Genomic DNA, 12,688 nt, shown 5'->3' with positions numbered 1-12,688 from the left:
ACCTCCATTAAAAAAAAAAAAAAACCTAATCACCACCTCCCCCCCCAACTCCCCCCCCCCCAAAAAAAAACCCAAGACCAACAAAAAACCAGCCAAAAACTGCAGATTCTGGGTCTGGCAGGTCTGGGGTAGGGCATGAGATTCTGCACTTCTTTTTTTTTTTTTTTTTAATGTTTTGTTTTGTTTTATTGTTTTTAGTTCGAGGGGTGGTAATTAGGTATTTATTTATTTAACGGAGGCACTGGGGATTGAACCCGGGACCTCCTCCAAGCTAGGCGTGTGCTCTGCCACTGGGCTCTACCCTCTCTCCTCCAAACCCACTTTGTTTTTGGAGATCCAGTCTTGACTTGATGTCAAGACCAAACAAGATTTGCTCATTAGCAATCCTCCCGTCCTCTGCGGAACACACATCCTCATCTTCCTGTTGGTGAACTGACCATTTCCCCACAAACCGCCGACCCACAGCCCTTCTGGAAGCTACAGGCTGTCTTCATGCATTAAATAACCACTCTGAGGCCCTGTCCTTCAAAAGCCCGGAGAGGTCTTCAATCGTCTTCCAAGTTTGGGTCCAGGATGGTTTTCATCTGACTCCTCTGCTGAGCCCATTCCACTCAGAGACTACAAAGCGAGAAAGGTCTCATTTTTCCATTTACCAAAAGATCTACAAATGCAGATAGAACCACACCCCAGAGGTTGAGAAACAGCACTCCTGTGAATTCCCAAGAGAAAGACAAATTGTTGTTTGTTTTTTCCCCGGCTTGTGGTTCTTTATAACTCACTAGCTTAGCAAAGCACAGAAACTAAGGAAATAGAGTTTTACAGCTAGATGTTTTTCAGCACTGCATTTGAAGAGAACAGTTTATTGGGTTCTTCCCCCACCCCCCCAACACTCCATTTAGCGTGTACATTCCTCAGTCCAAAGTGACTGTGTACTTTGGCATAACTCTTTCAGAGTTCCAACCCCCCAATTCTCTGCAGAGAAATAGGATGGGGTTCAGAATCTGCAGAGTTCAGTGCCCAGGATGGCTGAAAAAGAAAAAGGCTCGGAGAAAAGGGATGCCTGTTGGCATCTCTGCCATCACACCCCACAGCACCAGCTCAATGTTCTCAAAAAATTAGGAATTCTTAACAAATTAGGGATGGAGACTTTGGCTACTTCCATGACTACCTGGAATGAGCCGTCTGAGTTCCTGCTAGTCACATTTCTTCTGGTCCTGATGACACTAACTCTTCCATTGCAAACCTTCCCTCCTTCCTTGGTGGTTTTAAAAATTACTTTTTAAGAGATGCAACATAGGATCGCTTTGTCTTTATTTCATTTATTTATTTATTTTACTTGAAGTATATAGTCAGTTACAGTGTGTCAGTTTCTGGTGTCCAGCATCATGTCCCAGTCATACATGCACATACATATATTCCTTTTCATATTCTTTTTCATTATAGATTACTATGAGATATTGAATATAGTTTCCTGTGCTATACAGAAGAAATTTGGGGGGGGGTTTAAGTCAATTTTTATATATAGTCGTTATTAACTATTAAATTAAATTATAGCAGTTATTAACTATTAATTTAAACTAATGAATTAAAATTAAAATTAATTTAAAATATTAAATTGTATTTGCACATCTCGAACTCCCAACCAATTATCTTTAAACCAAAGCAGGGGGAGAGTCCAGCTGAGCTTTGAAATATCATTTCTTTCTCCATCCCTCCAGGCAGGAGAAAGGGGGATTTCAGCTTGGACTGGTAACAGATAGCTGGTCTGAGCAGTAGAAAACCCAAAAGCAGAGGAAGCTGGGCAGTGTGCAGTGAAGAGCATTTGGGGAAACCAGTGCTATTCTCAAGGAAAATGGTCAACCTGCCAGTCTTTTTTCTAACTTTTGCATGTCTCTGAGCACATATTATTTACCAGCCATGCTGACTGCAAGGAGAAATCCTGTGAGTAGAGTATAATCACCACTCCTTTCTGCCCAACATTCTAAGCATGGGTATTCTTTCCAGAAAATCATACTGTCGGAACCCACTGACCAAAACAGAGCTCAGTATTTCAAGAGTTACTACAAATCATCTAATGACAAAGGATTCCAATGAGTCTGAGCAAGACAGACCTTAATCTACATCCTTGTGAATTGATGTGTTGGGAGCTTGTTTCCAAACTTCAAAAAAGGAGCTAGATTTTTAAAAAACAATAATTAAAAAAATCATCAGTCTTTGCCCTTTCTCCCTACCCCGTCTTCCATCTTTATCTCTCATTGGCATTGTTGTCAGTCTTTTTTTTTTTTTTCACCATGATATTTTTTTGTTTTTCGAGTTATAGTCAGTTTACAATGTTGTGTGAATTTCTGGTGTACAGCACAACTTTTCAGTCATACATAAATATACATATATTCATTTTCATATTCTTTTTCACCATGAGCTACTATAAGATCTTTATAAAATGGAATACTATTCAGCCATAAAAATGACAACATTTGCAGCAACATGGATGTCCCTGGAGAATGTCATTCTAAGTGAAGTAAACCAGAAAGAGAAAGAAAAATACCATATGATATCACTCATATGTGGAATCAAAAAAAAAAAAAAAAAGAAGAAGAAGACAAATGGACCTAAATATAAAACATAAGCAAACTCACAGACATAGAATACAAACTTGTGGTTGCCAGGAGGGAGGGGGATGAGAAGGGACAGACAGGGAGGTCAAGATTTGTTGTCATTCTTGTCTTTAACTTTTCCATATGTTGGTGATTTTTTTTTTCTCTTTTTCTCTAAATTTTCTCAAAGAGATCTAGATCGATGGAAAGACACAAAGACATCAAACAAAAGCCAGAAAACCATCCTGGGTGTGGAGGGAGAGTATTGACTGAAACCAGGGAGGGTGCTGGAACACAGTGGGCTCCCAGAGAGGAGAATCAATAATGAAGACAGTGTCTGAGCTGGCCCGGATTTTGTAAATGAAATCCTCTCCTTCCTAGAGCCGCAGGAAGAAGATGAATTGGAAGTGGTAGATCCCCGCTGGTCATTCTGTCCTAAGTGTTTCTCCTTCTTCAATCTTTGAAAGGAAAGGAGGCACGTTGACTTGGATGGGACCCTTCTGGGGCCCCATCCCTTGAAGATTCTGAGTGCTTGGATCTAATAAGCTTTCCAAGGCCCGAGTTGCACTGACTTTGGCTAAATAATGTGTGTCTGAGAATCTCAATTTGCGTCTCAGTTTCAGATTCAGGCACACGGAGAAAGAGTTCCAAGCCGCCATTCGGGTGCGTGGGATGAGTATGTCTTATGTTCGAGATATTATTAATTTAATCTCCGTGGGTGGGCGGTGGCAGTAGAGAAATCAGCATTAGTGGTTGGGGAGACATGATGTATAAAAGGTCCCATCCTTGGTTTCAGGAGAACTGGGTTTTAGAACTGTCTTCTGGTTAGCTCATGGCTTTCATTTGACATAAAGTCATTTAACAACAGAATATACCCTACAATAGCTTGGAATTCATTTCTAGCTTGGTAAGTCTATGTCATACCAATCCAGAAGGCCAGGGGCATTCAAAGAATGAGAGTACAGGGTTATTTTTTGAGACAAAATGGTTAGAAAGAGTTACTTCCGGCTCACAGCTCTGCCTGGCGGCAGATGGCACGAAGCATTTTACATAAGAGTCAGTGTGTTTGAGTCTATTCGCTGGTTTGGGGATATCTTTATAAAAATCTCTCTTCTCTTTCTTTTTCCATCTCCTACACACAGCTACCACCTCCATTGTTTTTTCTCACCAAATATGCCCTCATGCGATCCCCACGCAAAAGTGTGAAAATGACTTGGTCTGAACAGGCACTTACCCAGCAGGTGAATTCCATCAGGGTGGGATGGGAGATTTTGTACCTGTTTCTTCTCGAGTGTTCCATTAATAACGACACAAATTAGTGTCCTTTCAGTATGTCATCTTCCTCAAGCTTCCAGAAGTATTGTCACTACCAAGAAGCACAAGGGAAATCCAGCCTCAGTGCATACTTTTAGGATTTGGGGCTTCCCCTGTATTTGTTCCATCATTAATGATGGGTGTCTTGTAGAGGGAGAATGAAATTCTGAAAGTGGCCCTCTACAAAGGCTGAAATCTATCCACTGGACAAATATGTCTTGAATGTTTAATGTGTGCATTGCACAGTGAGAGGCACATCAAAAATTATATGTGTGACAGTGGCGGACAATGACTTCTGGTTTTCCATCCCAAAAGCCTGTTCATAATTTTCATCATACCTACCCATCAGCACAACCATTAGCAAATTACATCAGTCCAATCTTCCTCAAAATAAATGCAAAGCCTGATTTCTGAGCCATCATCATCTTTTACCTGGATCCTTTCTCCAGCTTCTCCCAGAACTTCCTGCAGTCCAGACTCCACAAAGAGTCAGGGTGACTCTTTAAATCAAGTTGGTTCAAGATACTATTCTTCTCAAATCTCACCAGTGACTTTCCATCTGACTTGGTGGAAAAGGCATGCCCTGGTGTCCCTGCTCTGGTCTCTCGCTGCTACCCGGGCTCCACGTCCAACAGTCCCTCTAGCCCCTCTCCACGCCAGCCATGCTGGACCTCCTATCGCTCCAACATGTCAATCACCTCATGCCTCAGAGCCTTCACACTCCCTGTTCTTTCTGCCTAGAGTATAGTTCCCTCAGTTGGCTCAACAATAAATCTCCACTGAAACACTATCACCTTACAAGTGGCGATATTTCTGCCTACCAGTTTCCTGGTTTATCTGTCTATTTACTTTCTCCATGCACCATTAATGTGAGGTCCATGAGGGTAGGAGCCGGGTCTATTTTGTTCATTGTTCTATTCCTAGGACCTGGAACAGTGCCTGGCACATAGAATATGCTCAATAAATATTTATGAAACCTGTTTTCTCCTTTCTCACTAACAGGACACTAAGTCCATTCAAAATAGTAATGTATTTATCTGAGAGATGGCATTTCCACCGCCTGTCTTGTGTTTAGTAGGAGTGGTTGATTAGATTTAAACCTAAGTCACTGGGTGGGTAGGGGGATTTGGGGAGAGCCCTATGAAAGAGAATGACTCATCTGGGAGACATCTACTTTGTTCTTTCCTATTTTCTCTCTGTTCTCGCCTGGAATGTAGACTCGATGGCTGATGCTCCAGCAGCCATATTGTGTCAATGAAGACACTCTAATGCCCATAGCCATGTGTTAAAGATGGAGAAGCAAAATGATAGAGTTTGGGTCCTTCTTATGGACACCAGTCCTGGGCTGCTTATCAAGTTATTTCTTTACACTAAGAGAAATAACAGTATTTCAGGGCTCTGTTTCTAGTGAACAGATACAACTCTTAACCACTGCAATGGCCATTTTCCTTCAGAAGCTTATATCTATTTCAGGAGAGAGGGTATAAATAGAAGAAAATGTAAAGAGACAAGATAATATTATAAGAAGTGGACACAATAAAGTGCCACAGGAAGGGTATGGTATGCAATGTTATAAATTCATAAAAAGGTCAATATTGAGAGACTTCATGGGAGTGGTAAGAAGTTGGTTGAGGGTGGGGAAAGAGGATGACCAAGGGTTTGGCTCTAGAACATACTTGATATGTTGCAGGGACAGCTTGTCTAGGTTGACAGACAGAACACTCTTATGTAGGAAATTATTTGAAGGCTATGATTAGGAAAGAATGTTGGGATTGAGATGGAGAAGGGTAGACTATTGACAGTGGACAATGAAAGCAAAGAGTGGGAATGAGAAAACATACAAAGAATTTGGTCATGGGAAACAAAAGAGTAAGGGTGGTTAGACAAGAGGAGACTGTTGAAAGATGATGAAACCAATCACAAAAATAGAGAAGTCAGGATGAGCTCCTAAGGGGAGATGAAGGACCTGACTTCAGAAACATTTAATTCAACAGGTGTATTTAATTTGGATTTCAGTCTACTTGGCTTTTCTATCTTCTCTTGAGCATTTTTTCCCCATTTCTTTTGACTATACTGTCATTCATTGCATCTTGATTTCCAAATTTTTGGCAAAAGGGACACAAAATATTCCTTAAAATTATTGGCACCTAGAATATGAAAACAAATATATGTATGTATATGCATGACTGGGACATGATGCTGTACACCAGAAATTGACAACATTGTAGCTGACTGTACTTCAGAAAAAATTATTGGCACCTATTTCAAAACTAGAGTAATTCTTTCCTATTGCATTCTTAATGTAGTATTCTTTTTGTTTTTTCTCATTTATGGTCTTACTTAGCCTATCAGGTATTTATCCATATCTTCAAGTATTTAAGGAAATTTGTTTTAGTTTCATATATCTATTTTACTTAATTTTTTCTTTATTAATTTTAGCTCTTAAATTACCTATTTCCTTCTTTTTTCCTTTGGCTTATTTTGTATTCTCTTCCTTCTATTCCTAGTTTGCTGAGAGTTTTTACTCTGAATGAATGTTTGAAAATCCAAAGCTTTTTCTGCACCTGTTAAGATGATCACATGATTTTTCAAGATTTGTTAATATGGATTTTTGTTAAAATGGTCACTGAATTTTAGACTTTAAACTAACATGGCCCAGGACAAACCATGTTGGATAATCTTCTTATATAATGTTGAATTTAATTTGCCAAAAAAATTTTTTTTAAGTTTCCTTCTATGTTCATGTGGGATATTGGTCTGTAATTTTCTTTTCTTATAGCATCTTTGATTTGGAGTCAGAGTAATGCTGGATTAAACAATTAAATTGGGAAATGTTTTCTCCTCCTGTAATTTCTGGAAGAATTTGTGTAGAAATGATGTTATTTCATCTTTAAATTTTAGAATTCACGAATGGAGTCATTTGGCTTCAGTTTTCTTTGTGTGAAGCTTGTTAACTACTTCAATTTGTTCTATAGATGATAGTGATGATGCTAATAGCTAATCTATTTTATAGCTTATCATGTGCCAGGCATTATGAAATTTATCTGAGTATGTAAGTCACTCCTTACGACAGCATTATGAAATTTGTGCTCTTATTCATCTCATTCTTAGATAAAGTAACCAGTTCTTAGGGAAGTTAAGCAATGTGCGGAAAACACACACCTAGTGAATAACAAAGCAAAGCTTCGGATTTCTGTCTTTCCTACTCTGGAATCAGAATCCTTCCACCACCTACTGATTGTGGATTTTCCATTCTAGTAACGGGCCTGGGAGTAGGAAGCACAGTCTCTCCTTCATTCATTTATTCATTCATCCACTCATTTCTTGCCGCCATGCAACAAGCATGCTAAGTCTCACCATAGGTCTCACCACTTGTCAAGCTCTGTGTACTAGGCATGCTAATCAGGGACCACGAAATGAGGTGGGTACCAAGGTTTTGTAATTGAGGATGAGTGCAAATGCCTCCTATTTGTCTCCAGAGAGAGGTTTTCTGCCTAGATCCTCAGGAATGCTTACCTTTGACAGTATGATAGCATTTTTTTTTTTTTGCATCTTTCCCCCACTTAACTTTCCAAAACTACCTTCTAACCCCAAATCATCTGATTCAAAACTCCCTCATGCTTAAGAACCTTTTTACCTGGATGCCAGTTCAGATTAGTACCACCAATAAAATGCCATTTTTGACAAGTAAACGCAGAAAGTAAACAAACTCTACAGACTCTAAATGCCAGCTGCTGTGCTAGACAAACCCAAAAATCTCTGGTGTGGAGTTTTCAAGAAGCAATTGAAACTAAGTCTACATAATTTCCTTAGCAATCAAAAAAAAAAAAAAAAAAAAAAAGAGAGTCCCCTTCCTGCAGGTCCCCCACCGCCCGATGTTTTTTGATTTCTCACGACAGCCCTGAAGTATTAAATCCTCACAGGTACCCCAGCACTTATTTTCTTGCTGTGTAGGGTGGAGACAGAATGAAATCATCCATGAATCTGCAAGGAGGTTTTCAATCACATTTTGTCTTTTGCTTGAAAACCACATGCTCCTTTTCCTCGAATACTTTTTGGTTGGGTTAAAGGAGGCTAGAGTTGAAAATGTTCTTACACTTAAAAAACAGTCATTGCCAGAAGGGTTCTTCCCAGTTTGAAAAATAATGCAGCGTGCCGCCAAGGAAACACATGTGTCACAGGGACTGGAAGCCAAGAGGCTAAAAACAAACAAAACCCAGCACCAACAAAAAAACCCAACCCTAACATCTGCTTAGGTATAACTCAATGTTTGGCAGGAAAAGTGAGCCTGCATCTGTTTGGCTGTCTAGACCCGCACCGTGTGGTATATGCTGTGATCAGTCCAACTGGAAAGCAGGACCCAGACAGAGGCAGCCGTGAGCTTGTACCCAGTGATTCCCAGGATTGTCAGAAGTTTGGCTCTAGGTCTCAAAATCTGCTGTCAAATCTCCGGGTTAAATTGCTGCAGACAATCAGATGCAGATGCACATAATTCTAAAATATAAAGAGTCCTGACAATAGTCTTCAGTCCACGACATCATGTTACAAAGGAGGAAACTGAGGGACAAAGGGGCTAATTAACTTGGCTAATAGCCAACTTGTGGGCAGTGAATACAACCCACCAGGATGCTGATGCAGGTACAGTCAAGACACGGAAATTTCAGGGATGCCTTCTGGGACCCTTCTGCAGTCACCTCCACTTCACCACAGGGATGCCTCGTGGGACCCTTCTGCAGTCACCTCCACTTCCCTCTTGCCTGCGTTAATTCCTTCCTCAACCCCTGGCAACCGATTAATACTCTGCCCTCCATTTCTGTAAGGTGGTTATTCCACAACGTTATGCAAGTGGAAACATACAGTATGAAACCTCTTGGGACTGGCCTTTTGTCCACTCAGCACAATTCTCTGGATTTCATCCAGACCGTCGGGCGAATTGATCGTTCATCCCTACTCCTGCTGGGTACTATTCCGTGATGGCTATGTATTGAGGTTTGTTTAACCATTCGTCAGCTGAAGGACAACTGCATTGTTGCCACCTTGGAGCTATTACGAGTAAAGCTGCTATAAATACTCTTGTACAGGTTTTTATGTGAACACAGGTCTTCGTTTCTCTGGATAAATGCCCAGGTATGCAATTGCTGGGTTGGATGGTAATTACCGTTTAATTTTTTTTTTTTTTTAAGAAACCACTAAACTGTTTTCCAGAGGAGCTAAACAATTTCATACCCTCTCAGCCATGTATGAATCATTAAGTTTCTCCACATCCTGCCGGCACTTGGCATTATCACTATTGTTTATTTTAGCCATTCTGATGAGCGGAGAGTGATATCTCACTGTGGTTTTCATTTGCATTTTCCTGGTGGCTAATAATACTGAGCATCTTTTCATGTGCTTATTGGCCATCTGTGTGTCTTTGGTGAAATGTCTCTTCATGTCTTTTCCCCAGATTCTAATTGGATTGTTTGCTTTTTTATTGTTGAATTTTGATAATGATTTATATATTTGAGATGCTAACCTTTGTTGGATATGTGATTTGCAAATACATTCTCCCAAACTGTAGCTTGTCTTTTTATTCTCTTAACAGGGTTTATTTTTAATTTTGATGAGGTCAAACTTGTAAATTGTTCCCTTTTTGGGTTATGATTTTGGTGTCAGGTCAAAGAACTGCCTGGTTCTAGATCCTAAAGATTTTCTCCTGTTTATACCAAAAAGTTTTCTTGTTTCACTTTTAGGTCCATTATTAATTTTGAGGGTTTTTTTTTATAAGGTGTAAGGTTTAGGTAAAGTTGGGGTTTTGGGTTTGTTTGTTTCTACCATTTGGTGAAAAGGCTAAACTTCCTCCATTAAATTGCTCCTTCACCTTTGAAAAACTCACTTTGGCATGTTTGTGTGGATTCTATGCTATTTCTGGATTCTTTATTCTGTTCCCTTAATCTACCTGGATGATCTGTCTGTATATCTCTCTGCCAGTGTTAACACAGCTATAGAATAAGTCTCAACATTGGATTGATTCTTCTCACCTTATTTCTCTATGTCAGGATTTTTTAGCTAATATATAGTGTGCATCTTTTCATATAAATTTTAGAATAAGCTTATCTATATCTTTATACCCAACTTGTAGCACCTTACTGCTTCCAACTGATCCATATACTATTTTTGAAGTGATGGTTATGACTTCAAATAAGTTTATCTATATATACAAAAAATCTTGTTGGGATTTTCTTAGGAATTATGTTAAATCTGTAAATCAGTTTGGGGAACTGACATCTTTAATATGTTTTTTCTTTTAGTCCATGAAGAGGGTATGTTCTCCATCTGTTTAGGATTTTAAAATTTTTCTTGCATCAGAATTTTGTAATTTTCAAGCATACAGATTCTACACATATTTTGTCAAATTTACATCTAAGTATTTAATTTCCTTTGAAGTGGTTATAAATGATATTGGGTTTTAAAATTTATTTTCTACATGTTTGTGGTTAGTAGACAAAAGGACAACTGATTTTTGTGTGTTGATCTTATAAATCAATATTTTAAGAAGAAATTTTATTTAACAAATATTTATTAGTATTCTACCCTATGAAAATCACATCATATCATGGGAAATATTAAAGTGTAGTTAAGTATGACCTGTATTTTGACCACGAACAAACCACTCAATTTGTCCATAGCAGAGGTTCAAGAAGTGAATGAAAAATATGAGATCTAATTTGAGTCCATAGATTATATGGGATACTTGAAGAGCAGGTGAAAAGCTTTGCAAAGGGACAGAAAGAAACTGTTGGGTAAAATAAGTCTAGAGAGTATATCAGGGTGGAAATTTCAGGATACCTGGGTTCTCACTGCCCTCTATCTTTTTTCCTGTGGCTCCCAATGACTTCCTCATCCACCAATGGTTCATATCACATAAGTCCTTTTTCCCCAATAACATGTTTTGGAATCCAGTGAAATTGGACTCATGGACTTGCTTTTGAAACATAAAAATACAACCATATTAGGTTAGAAAAATGTTCTTCCCTCCAGTGATTTAAATAACTAAGAACCATTCTTTGCTTGGAAAACGTTTTAGCACAAAGTTATGATGTGTCTGATCAAGGTAGTCCGTCTACACACAGACATGTTTCTGGGGAACAGGAGTTAATTACATCACACCATGTAGGAGTGAGTGCCCCTTCCATCCAGGCCAACTGGGCATCATTACAAGTGAGTAATTGCACCGCTTTTCATCAGTTGCCTAAATCATTAGAACACAAGATTATTAAACCAAGACCCTACCAATTTAGCTTCTCAAGGATGGAGTCTATTAGACCATCTGCTACCTTATCAACACCAGACGCAGCAAGTCCAGGCAACTTTATACCCAACATGTAGCACCTTACTGCTTCCAACTGATCCATATACTATTTTTGAAGTGATGGTTATTTAATTGCTGGAGCTAACAAGCAACCCCACAACTGCTTCTAGGCTATCAGTAAAATTTGCCAAAAGTGGACTGTTTGGTTCGAAAAGACCCATCGCATAACGTAAGATTATTTCAAATCACATTGTTCAGGCTGGAGTCTAGAAAGACTATTTCAGGAAGGCATGAGTGTTAAAGAGAGAATGGTGACCTCATTCTCTTCTCTGCTAAAATCCTCCCGGTGGAGGCTGTTATTTCAAAAAGATGAAAAGCAAAAGAGAAATACGGAATATAGAAAAAAAGATGCACTAATTTTTACCTTTTCTCTTTTACATTACATTACACCTTTTCTCTCCCTGAAGGCAGAATTTGTTTCTCTGTTGTCTACTATCATATCCAGTACCTGGTAGGTGCTTAACAAGCATTTCATAAAAAAAAAATGAATGTTGCCTAAATGGTTATATAGGTATATACACATATACAGGCAGAGAGGTGAAGGAGGTTGTGCACACATAGACAGGCAGGGAGAAGGAAGGAAGCTTTTCAGGAAGCAACCAGTCAGCGTAGTCACCTTCATCTCCTTTGGGAACTTCTGAGGACCAGAAAGTCTGGAAGAAATGATCGGGATGTGCTAGAGGACTGACTCACTGGCTGAGCATTGCAGAAGAAAACGATGGTGCTCTGGGTGACGGTGGGATGGAGGAGTCATCCTCTCCAATAAATCCATCTCCACCGTTCTTCTCCCATGAACCCCTAACCTCTGAAGTAATAAGACCCACCTACTTATCATCACTTAACCGCTCATGGCTTGAGAGTGGATTTCACATCTCACCTAAGTGTGTGACAACCTTGTAAGTTTTTCAGAAGGTTGGAACTTCTCAAGTGCACCTGGCAGAGCACAAAGAACATACTGGGCACTGCGCCCTGACTGGTGGGAGGACCCTTGTTTTGTCCCCTCTGTAGTTGAGGGGGAAAGAACTTTTGTCTCTATACCGCCTTCCACGAGGTTCTTCAAAGTTCAAAGAGGTAAATCACTCCAATTACAAAGATTCCCTCTGACCCTCTTCAAAGAATTTGTGGGTAACAGAATTTTTGGATAGCATCCTCCTTAAAAGGATGTCCCCCTAACATTTCTTTGGTCAGATTGCTCAAAATTAAAAAAGTATTTGAAACATTTGAAAAGAACGATGCTATAACAGAGAGTGGCAAACTGGGTTCAAATCCAGGCTCATTCCTTTTAAGCCTGTGACCAAGGTAGGTTATTTAACCTTTACAATTCTGAGTTTCCTTTTCTGCAAAATGGCAATGATGAGGTGGCTGTGAGAATGACATGTGCATGAAACTATTTAAGACAATGCCTGCATTTTGGTGAGTGCCTGTAAGT

This window comes from Camelus bactrianus, chromosome 17, assembly GCF_048773025.1.
Source record: "Camelus bactrianus isolate YW-2024 breed Bactrian camel chromosome 17, ASM4877302v1, whole genome shotgun sequence".
In the NCBI taxonomy this organism is placed as follows: Eukaryota; Metazoa; Chordata; class Mammalia; order Artiodactyla; family Camelidae; genus Camelus; species Camelus bactrianus.
This window is presented reverse-complemented; position numbering follows the sequence as displayed.